General features: G+C 42.3%; 1 pseudogene; it reads left to right on the top strand.

Moving 5' to 3' along the window:
- Positions 1–2,415: 2,415 nt before the first annotated feature.
- Positions 2,416–10,204, top strand: LOC141585546 (keratin, type I cytoskeletal 18-like; annotated as a pseudogene).
- Positions 10,205–11,394: the final 1,190 nt, after the last annotated feature.

Below are 11,394 nucleotides of genomic sequence, written 5' to 3'. Positions count from 1 at the left end.
TGCATGTATATTTCGGATCATTAGCTCTTCTTGTTGCATTGATCCTTTTACCAATATGTAATGTCCTTCTTTGTCTCTTTTGACCTATGTTGGTTTAAAGTCTATTTTATCAGAGACTAGGATTGCAACTCCTGCTTTTTCTGTGTGCTTTTCCATTTGCTCGGTAAATCTTCCTCCATCCCTTTATTTTGAGCCTATGTGTGTCCTTGCATGTGAGATGGGTGTCCTGGATACAGCACACCAATGGGTTTTGACTTTTTATCCAATTTGCCAGTCTGTGTCTTTTGATTGGGGCATTTAGCCCATTTACATTTAAGGTTAATATTGTTATGTATTAATTTGATCCTGCCATTTTGATGCTAGCTGGTTGTTTTGCCCATTTGGTTGATGTTGTTTCTCCATTGTGTCAATGCTTTTTCCCATTTGGTATATTTTTGGAATGTCTGGTACTGGTTGTTCCTTTCTATGTTTAGTGCTTCTTTCAGGAGGTCTTGTAAGGCAGGCCTGGTGGTGATGAAATCTCTCAGCAATTGCTTGTTCAGAGAGGATTTTATTTCTCCTTCACTCATGAAGCTTAGTTTGGCTGGATATGAAATTCTAGGTTGAAAATTATTTTCTTTAAGGATGTTAAATATTGGCCCCCACTCTCTTCTGGCTTGTAGGGTTTTTGCCAAGAGATCTACTGTGAGTCTGATAGGCTTCCCTTCATGGGTAACCCGACCTTTCTCTCTGGCTGCCCTTAGCATTTTTTCCTTCATTTCAACCCTGGTGAATCTGACGATTATGTGCCTAGGAGTTGCTCTTCTTGAGGAATTTATTTGTGGTGGTCTCTGTATTTCCTGGACTTGAATGTTGGCCTGCCTTGCTAGGTTGGGGAAGTTTTCCTGGGTAATATCCTGAAGAGTGTTTTCCAGCTTGGATTCATTCCCTCTCTCACATTCAGGTATGCCTGCCAAACGTAGGTGAGGTCTTTTCACATAATCCCATATTTCTTAGAGTCTTTGCTCATTTCTTTTTACTCTTTTTTTTGCTAATCTTGCCTTCTCGTTTTATTTCATTGAGTTGATCTTCAATTTCTGATATCCTTTCTTCTGGTTGGTCGATTTGGCTATTGAAACTTGTGTATGCCTCGTGAAGTTCTTGTGTTGTGTTTTTCAGCTACAGGAATTCATTTGTATTCCTCTCTAAATTGTTTGTTCTCGTTAGCATTTCATCAAACCTTTTTTCAAGGTTCTTAGTTTCTTTGCATTGGGTTAGAACATGTTCTTTTAGCTCAGAGAAGTTTGTTATTATCCACCTTCTGAAGCCTGCTTCTATCAATTCATCAGACTCATTCTCCATCCAGCTTTGTTCCTTTGCTGGTGATGAGTTGTGATCCCTTGTAGGAGGAGAGGTGTTCTGGTTTTGGGTGTTTTCATCCTTTTTGCACTGGTTTCTTCCCATCTTTGTGGACTTATCTACCTGTGGTCTTTGTAGTTGGTAACTTTCAGATGGGGTCTCTGAGTAGAACTCCTTTTTGTTGATGATGAAATTATTTCTTTCTGTTTTTTAGTTTTCCTTCTGACAGTCAGGACCCTCTGCTGACTGCTGTAGGACTGCTGGAGGTCTACTCCAGACCCTGCTTGCCTGGGGATCACCTGCTGTGGCTGCAGAACAATAAGGATTGCTGCCAGTTTCTTCTTCTGTTATCTTCATCCTAGAAGGACACCTTCCATATGTCAGCCTGAGCCCTCCTTTATGAAGTGAGTCTTTGGATACATGGGGGTCAGGGAGCTGCTTGAGAAGACAGTCTGTCCCTTATAGGAGCTCAAGTGCTGAGCTGTGAGCTCCGTTGTTCTGTTTGGAGCTGTTGGGCAGATATGTTTAAGTCTGCTGCAGTGGAACTCAAAACTGCCTTTTTTTTTTCCCCAGGTGCTCTGTCCTGGGAAGGTGGGGCTTTATTTATAAGTTCCTGACATGGTGCTGCCTTTTTTCAGAGCTGCTCTGCCCAGCAAGGAGGTAGCCAAATCACAGTCTGCCAGCAGAGGTGTTGCTGAGCTGCTGTGGGCTCTGTTCAGCTGTTGTGTGAACTTCCTTGCAGTTTTGTTTATAGGGTTATAGTTAGAATTGCCTGGGTAATTGCAGTTTGCCTTAGTAACGGTGGACTGCCTCAGTAATGGCAGACTGCCTCGGTAATGGCGGACTGCCTCGGTAGTGGCTGACTGCCTTGGTAGTGGCGGACTGCTTTGGTAGAGGTGGACTGCCTTGGGAATGGCGGATGCCCATCCGCTAGTAGCGCTGGACTGACCTGGGTCCAGCTGCATTTGCTGCAAAACTCTCAATCCAGAGCATTTCAGATTGCTGGTCTTTGTGGGGGTGGGATCCACTAAGCCAGATGACCTGGCTCCCTGTTTCAGCCCCCATTTTTTCAGTGGAATGGGCGGCTCTATCTCCAGGCATTCCAGGAACCAGGTGAAAGGGCCGCCCAGATTTGTGTGAGTTTTTGTGTGGAGACCCACTGCGCTGGCTGAAATAGCCATGCTGGAAACTCATGGCCCTTTTCTGCCTGGGAATCTCCTGGTCTGTGGGCAGCAATAACTTGTTTGGAAATGCGGTGATCACTCACCCTCTGTGTTGTTCTCCCTGGGAATTGCACTCCAGAGCTGTTCCTATTCGGCCATCTTGGATCCGCCCCCTTTATTTATTTATTTTAAGACAAGTTATTGCTCTGTCACCCAGGCTAGAGTGCAGTGGTGCGATCATGGCTCACTATAGCCTCTACATCCTCAGACTCAAGGAATTCTCCCACTTCAGCCGCCAAGTAGCTGGGACCACTGGTGCATGACCACACGCCTAACTAATTTTGTTTGTATGTTTTTGTAAGGACGGGCTTTTACCATGTTGCTCAGGCTGGTCTTGAACTCCTGGACTCTAGCAATCCACCCACCTCGGCCTCTCAACGTGCTGGGATTATAGGTGTGAGCCACGATGGCCAGCCTAAACATGCATTTTAAAACCAGAAATCATCTATGGCTTCATCTTATTTTCCCTAAGCCTTAAATTTTTACTAGACTATCTTTCTCGTGTTGTGTATTTTGAAATGTCTCATAAATATATTAGCATTTATAATATTAATGCTTATAGTTTTTTTAATCACTCGGGTAGTCCTCAAATTAGAAGAGCTTGTATCTGAAAGACTTGCTTATACATTGTTCAACAGAAACTTATACATGCATTGTTTTCATACAAGCAACGTCATAAAGAGTATTTAGGTTCGTGCCAGCCCATAAACATCAATCTGACAATGTAACGGCAGTCCTCATTCCAATACAGAGCCATCATTTATATTTCTGTTTCTCTAGAAAATGTGATCAGAGTATCAGTGGGGTTCATTAATGACATTTTCTGCTGCCTCAGTCCTGGATGAGTTCCCAAGACCCTCACTTGTGGTTGCTACTCGTCTTACTCCCCACACGAGCTCCTGCTATGAGGGTGGGGCTAAGACTGTGTTACAGAAGGTGCTCTGGTGGGTGGAAGGACAGGAGTAGGAGAAACAGTGGCTTCCAGAGAGTCTGAGGCTCTGATTGGAAGTCGGGGAGAAGAAGCAGGAACTTCCTTGTACTCAGTTCGTGCATATCAGTCTGGCTTTGCCAATTGTTAAAATACTGACATTTTCCTACTCTGATTAGAAAATAGCCACTGCCCTGAGCCCCAACTGCTCACCCACCCCAGTTGCTCCTGGACACCCTCTCCCCACAGTGCAACATCTAAAGGGGTAGTTCCTAATGCAGCAGGGGGCGGGCAGCTCCTGCTTGGGCACCTCAGCCAGCCTTCAGTTAAACCGGTCAGTCCTGGAGGTGACTGCCTGCTGAGAGATCACAGTGCAGAGGAGTGGGACGGCCCACAGGACTCTGGCTATTTTGGAAACAGTTGGAAGAAGCTTCACCGGAAGAGAGGAACAGGTGACGATAAGCCACCAGCAATGGCTTTGGGGATTATTTGTTAGTCGTTCAGGAGTGCTGTAAATTTGCACCCTATGCTCAGTACAGAAAAGACTTTTTACTTTCCTGCAATTATTCTAGTATCCCTCAAAAATCCTACTCTCTGAATAAGAGGTGAAGACTACGTTTAGTCACATCTGGGCAATTCAAACCTATTCAACAATAAAGAGAAAATGTTTCTCAGGTAATGTAGTCTCTTCCAAGATGAAATTGTCTCTTTTGGATTTTTAATTCATTTCCCTTTCTTCCCCAAGATGATGTAGGAGGTGACACGTGTCCTGGTGATGGGAAAGAGCATGGGGTATCAGAAAGTGTTGAGGTCCCATGTGCTGCCCTTTGGGTCTCCTGATGCTGCTGCCTCAGGCTGGAGGCTCTGGCTTCAGATGCAGACATCATCATGGTCTGCTTGCCAGGAAGTCCTCCGGGCTGACTCAGCATCCTGTTGCCCCCTGCTGTCACAGAGACACAGTAGTGCTCTGAGGTGTGTCTGGTCCTGATACCCGTTCATCCCCTGGTTTGTGTGGTCCTCGCTGTAGCCTTTGGCACAGGTGATTTGTGCCCTGGCTTTGGTGACCCACCCTAGCAAGTTTCCCATAAACAGCTTCTCTTAATATTTCCCAAAGGCATGCCGGCATTTGTAGATCCCTTCACACCACTCAGAGTCACTCAAGAAAGCTAACTCAGTCTCTCTCTGTCTGGCCTTGGTAACCCTAGGTTGTGCCAGGGCACATTGCTGAAAGGTTTCCTTCTAGGAAATCACACAAAACGTGAGGCAAGCACCTTCTGCACTTAGCTTTTCTATCCACTCATCTAACACAGCTCCCCTCTTCTGGACTCCAGAATACCCGTGAATATCTCTGGATTCAAAGAACAGCCCACCTTCCTCCTGACTTGCCAGGACTGCTTTATATACAGCTGTGGTCCTGTCTTCCAGGCCTGGCTCTTGGTGTGTAAACCAGTGGAGATGATCTGAAATTGTTGCCCATTCGCTCTCCACAAGGTTTAGTCTTGAAGACAAACGTCTCAACTAAGTAGGTGGAAAAAACCAATATGAGACTCAAAGCCAGGCCACCTTGGCCTCTTTGATGACAGGAATTCTCACCTTCTCCCTCTGTGGGGAATGACCTCCTGCTCCACCTCTGCATCATCTGAAGAAGCAGCTGCCTTTGTATCTTCACATCTTTAACTGGAAAAATGTAAAGTTAGTAAGCACATTTTGTTCTGACGTAACCATCACTAACTTCTCTAAATATTGTCAGGGTATATCGAAAAGGGAAGATTGATTTAGAGCTATTTTATATCATCATTTGTTTTGATACGAACACACTTCTGACCCATGACGTACTTGAAATGATTTTCTCCTACACTGTGGAGTGATTTTATTCCTAAGAGATAAACATGTAAATATACAAATGGAATATAATCAGATTCATTGCAAAGAAACTTTTTTCATGTAAACAAAAGGCTTCCAAAGAAAGAATGGGAAACAGTTCCTCTTCAATGAAACAGTACTTCAAAGCAAGTACTTTTCTTGCTTTGCCCAGAAGTAGATGGTGCTTATTTCACAAGCTAAGGAAACTGTGAAAAATTGAAATCTACCTCAATGAGATTGCGGTTCACTTTTTAAAAATATAGTAGCACTAGGCCGGGTGTGGTGGCTCACAACTGTAATCCCAGCACTTTGGGAGGCCGAGGTGGGAGGATCACAAGGTCAAGAGATCGAGACCATCTTGGCCAACATGGTGAAACCCCGTCTTTTTAAGAAAAAGAAAAAGAAAAGAAAAAATATATGGTAGCATTAAATAAATTATTCTGATATTGTGATATGTGTTTTGTAATGCTTCTAACAATTAACAGAAGACTGTATTTGATATAAGTCTTGTGCGAATGAAAGTGTTTGTTTAGGAGAATAATTGACATAGAAATAACAGTTTATATGAAATTGCATTTAATCATCTCAATGAAGTATACTGTTCTTATAATGGCAAGTCCATTGAATCAGCTCTTTCTCATATAGATTATACAAACGAACAACAATTTGGAAATGTTAAGGTAAGAAAGGCAGTCAACATAGAGGTTTTCATTATCATTTTCCTTAACTGCCTTAATTTAAAATGGTCTCTATGTTAAACCCCCCATACAAAAAAAGTTGGTCACACTTTCATAATATTCCCTTTAAAAAATTGCTAAAATTTAGAAAGCCACAGGCCCTGAGTAACAAAAATAAGACTTAAAACATTTTCTACGTGGTAAAGTGCTTTTAAAAATCATTTAATTTTAAAGACTGCTTTCTAATGACTATAAAGTGTGTGGAGCACCATGAGCTCTGTATGCTGAAGACATAATTTTTGTTTCTAGTTTATAATCTATGCCTTTTTGTGTGTGTGCAAAGGACCCTTGTTTCTGCTATGTGATTCCCCTGTTCCTCCTTCTTCACTACTAAGATTGCATAAAAACTAAGCATGCAAAATAACTGACAAGGTATGAAAAAAGAAAGTTGGCTGGGAAACAGGAAGAAATGACATTTCATTCTCAAACGGGCAAATTTTAATTTAAAAGGATCAGCAAAACAATTCCACTTGTAAACTGCTGTTGTTGGTATTATTTTCTTCAGCATCAAGATCATAAAATAAAAACTTCTCTGGAGAATGTGAATCTAGGCTTCTGGAATTAAACTTCTGGAATTGAATGCATTTTTATTATGTGGATATTAATTGTAATGGAATTTGTTTTCAAAAATGATTTGCATTTCTCCAAATAAAAACATCCTCCACAAAGCATGATTATGGAAAATGGGAACTGCAATTACCATGCTCTATGGCTCAATAAAATGTTGAGCTCTTTTGCTGAGTGTCATTATGATTCATGGGTAACATATTTTCCTCGTCATTAGAACGCTTGGAAAATTAGGCTAGAATTACCTCATTGACTGCTATTAGCCAAAGCTCCAGGATTCAGTGCCAAAAATAAATCCTTGTAATAATAGACTTCAACAGTTGTACAAAGCAGGCTTTTAAACACTGGTTTCTGGAAACCAAATATTACTTGCTGTAACAAAGGGCCTATCAGGCTTAGATATCTAGCCCAGACTAGTTATATAGACAGATTTCCTTTTAATAATATGACAATGTTTACAGAAGTAGCATAATGACATTACTGATTTTTTTCTCTGTTTAAATTCTTTTTTTTTTTCTTTTTTTTGGTAAAGACACTCTACATTTATAAATATGTTCCTATTCACACCCAACATACCTAGATATTTTATAAAGCAGTAACAGCATTTGATCAAATCCTGAAAAGATACAATAATTGCGTTTCACACACTGCATCATTGACCAAATCAGAAGTGATCCCTTGGATCTCTTTGACTCTTGATGTGAGCAGTTATCTTTTTCAAAGCAATATCAGATGTCATTGTTTTATAACTAAGTAGTGAATCACTTTTATGAGTGTCGCATGGCATGAAATATCTTTTCTCTCTCTTTTTTTTTTTTTGAGATGGAGTCTTGCTCTGTCGCCCAGGCTGGAGTGCGGCGGCGTGATCTCGGCTCACTGTAAACTCTACCTCCCAGATTCAAGGGATTCTCCTGCTTCCACCTCCCGAGTAGCTGAGATTACAGTCATGCACCACCACACTCAGCTAATTTTTGTATTTTTAGTAGAGGCAGGGTTTCTCCATGTTAGCCAGGCTGGTCTCGAACTCCTGACCTCAGGTGATCAGCACACCCTAGCCTCCCAAAGTGCTGGAATTACAGGCATGAACCACCGTGCCTGGCCATCTTTTTTAAAAGTTGTGATAAGTATATGTAACATAAAATTTACCATCTTAATCATTTTTAAGTGTGCAGTTCAGTGGTAAACACACTCACATTGTTACACAGCAGATATTCAGGACTCTTTCTATTTTGCAAAACCGAAATCCTATGCCCATTGAACAACAACTCCTCTTTCTTTTGCCCCACCAGTCCCTGGCAACCACTATTTTACTTTCTATAAGCTCTATAAATTTAACCACCATAGGTACCTCATATAAGTGAATCATACAATATTTGTCCTTTTGTGACTGGCTTGTTTCAGTTAGCATAATGTCATCAAGGTTCATCCATGCAGTACCATGTGTCAGAATTCCTTTCCTTTTTAAGGCCAAATAAATTCTACTGTGTGTAGATACCACATTTTACCCATTCATTCGTCCATAGGTGGACTTTTGTATTGCTTCCACCTGTTGACTATTGTGAAAAATGCTAGGCTTCTGGAATTAAACTTCTGGAGGAATTGAATGCATTTTTCTTATGTGGATATTAATTGCAATGGAATTTGTTTCCAAAAATGATTTGCATTTCTCCAAATAAAAATATTCCCCACAAAGTATGATTATGGAAAATGGGAACTGCAATTACCATGCTCTATGGCTCAATAAAATGTTGAGCTCTTTTGCTGAGTGTCATTATGATTCATGGGTAACATATTTTCATCGTCATTAGAATATGAGACATGAGTGCATAGATATCCCTTTAAGATCCTGCTCTTAATTCTTTTGAGTATGTACTCAAGCGGAATTTCTGGATCATTTTTAAAGTTTTAATTTTTTAAAATTAAATTTTTTTATTTTTGAGGAACTTTCTGCAGGAACTGCACCGTTTGATATTCCCGCCAGCAATGCACAAGGGTTCCAATTTCTCCACATCCTCGCCAAGACTTGTTATTTTCTGTTGTTGTTTTTAATGATAGCCATAGTGTTGTGTATAAGAGGGTATCTTATTATGGTTTTTGACTTATACTTCCCCAATGATTAGTGATGCTGAGCATCGTTTCACCTGCTAATTGGCCATTTGTATTTCTTCTTTGGAGAAATATCTTCCAAGCCTTTTGCCCGTTTTAAAATTAGGTTGCATCATTGGCAAAGCCTGAGTCCTGTCTTCTAGCTCTCCTCCTGGATAGCTTCACCACTCGCTCCTCCTCCTCCACCAACTACAGGTCTCTGGGATCCAGCCAGCCTCTCAGCTATGGTGCCCAGCCCATTAGCAGCACGGCCAGCGTCTATGCAGGCGCTGAGGGCTCTGGTTCCTGGATCTTCGTGTCTGGCTCCACCAGCTTCCGGGGAACCTTGGGGTCCGGGGGCCTGGCCACAGGGATGGCTGGGGGTCTGGTGGGAAAGGGGGCATCCAGAATGAGAAACAGACCATGCAAAGCCTGAAGGACTGCCTGACCTCCTACCTGGACAGAGCGAGGAGCGTGGAGACTAAGAATCGGAGTGCGGAGAGCAAAATCCGGGAGCACCTAGAGAATAAGGGACCCCAGGTCAGAGGCTGGGTGCTTTACTTCAAGATCACTGAGGACCTGAGAACTCAGATCTTTGCAAACATTGTGGACAATTTCCAGATCATTCTGCAGATCAACAATGCCCGTCCTGCTGCTGATGACCTTAGAGCGAGGTGTGAGACAGAGCTGGCCATGCACCAGTCTGTGGAAAGCAACATCCATGGGCTCTGCAAGGTCACTGATGACACTAGTATCACTCAGCTGCAGCTGGAGACAGAGATTGAGGCTTTCAAGGAGAAGCTGCTCTTTGTAAAGAAGAACCATGAGGAGGAAATAAAAAGCCTATAAGCCCAGATTGTCAGCTCTGGGTTGACTGTGGAATTAGATGTCCCCAAATTCAGGACCTCAGCAAGATCATGACAGACAACCGGGCCCAATACCACAAGCTGTCTCAAAAGAACCAAGAGGAACTAGACAAGTAGTGGTTCCAGCAGATCGAGGAGAGCACCACAGTAGTCACCCTGCACTCCACCGAGATCAGAGTTGCTAAGATGACATTCATGGAGCTGACACATACAGTCCAGTCCTTGGAGATCAACCTGGACTCAATGAGAAATCTGAAGGCCAGCTTGGAGAACAGCCTGAGGGCCTGAGGGAGGTGGAGCCATGCAGATAGAGCAGCTGGACAGGATCCTGCTGCACCTGGAGGTGGTCCTGCTGTAACCCAGGTGGAGGAACAGCGCCAGGCCCAGGAGTGCAAGGCCCTGATGAACATCAAGGTCAAGCTGGAGGCTAAGATCACCACATACCGCAGTCTGCTTGATGATGGGGAGGGCTTCAATCTTGGTAATGCTCTGGACAACAGCAACTCCATGCAAACCATCTGAAAAACCACCACCCACAGGTTAATGGATGGCAAAGTGGTGGCTAAGACCAACGACACCAAAGTTCTGAGACATTAAGCCAGCAGAAGCAGGGAACTCTTTCGGGAGCAAGAAGCCAATAAAAAGTTCAGAGGTCAAAAAATAAAATAAAGTTGCTGGCTTTCCTGTTGTTGCTGAATTGCAGAAATTCTTTGTATATTCTGGATATTAACCACTTATCAGATATATGATTTGCAAACATTTTTTCCTATTCTATAGGCAGAATTGAAGCCTGAGAAAAAGAGTGAGACTTTGTATAAAAAAAAAAAAAATAGCTGGGCATGGTGGCACATGCTTGTGGTCTCAGTTACCCAGGAGGTTGAGGTGGAAGATTGCCTAGGCCTGTGAGGTCAAGGCTGCAGTGAGCCATGATGGCACCACTGCATTCCAGCCTAGGCAACAGAGCGAGACTCTGTCTCATTAAAAAAAAAAAAAAAAAAAAAAAAAAGTTTAGTCTTCATCAAGACCAGAAAGAATCCAAGTTTATCTTCAAGAAACTGAAAGCTACTTGATCAATCATTGAGCCTTTTACTAAGCTGGTTGCTTATACCTTTGAGGGATGACTTAAGATCAATATTACTAAAGTTGGCAAAATTGAATGTGAGTTAGCTGCAAAACATCCTGCATCAGTCTTCATTGCTAAATTTATTTCTGTGTGTCCACGTAGAAAATGGTTCAATGCTTGAGAAGCTCCGTTAAGATCAAGGAGATATGAGTCATCATCTTTAGCCATGAAAACATTTTCAGTGCCCTTCGTTCCTTTGAGTTGATCCAGATTTCTATGTGCTATCACATAGAAAGGAATTGCTTGAAGGAATTTCTTTAATATTTCATGCAACGCAGGTCTGCTTGTGGGGAATTCTTTCAGATTTTATCTGGAAAAATATCCATTTTTCCTTTATATTTGAAAAGTATTTTTACTTGGTGTAGAAGTCTAAATTGACAGAATTTTTACCCCAGTACTTTAAAGGTATTGTTTGGCTGTGCATAGGGGCTCATGCCTGTTACGCCAGCATTTTGGGAGGCTGAGATGGGGGGATCATTTGATCTCAAGGGTTCAAGACCAGCCTAGGCAACATAACAAGACATTTTGTCTTAAAAAAAATTAGCCAAACATGATGGTATGTACTTGTAGTCTTAGCTTCTCAGGAGGCTGAACTGGGAAGATCACTTGATTCCAAAATGTTGAGGCTTCAGTGAACCATGATTGCACTGTTGCACTCCAGCCT

The sequence above is a fragment of the Saimiri boliviensis genome, chromosome 9 (genome assembly GCF_048565385.1).
Source record: "Saimiri boliviensis isolate mSaiBol1 chromosome 9, mSaiBol1.pri, whole genome shotgun sequence".
NCBI lineage: Eukaryota > Metazoa > Chordata > Mammalia > Primates > Cebidae > Saimiri > Saimiri boliviensis.
Note: the sequence above shows the minus strand (reverse complement) of the source record. Positions and strands in the feature narration are given on the sequence as shown.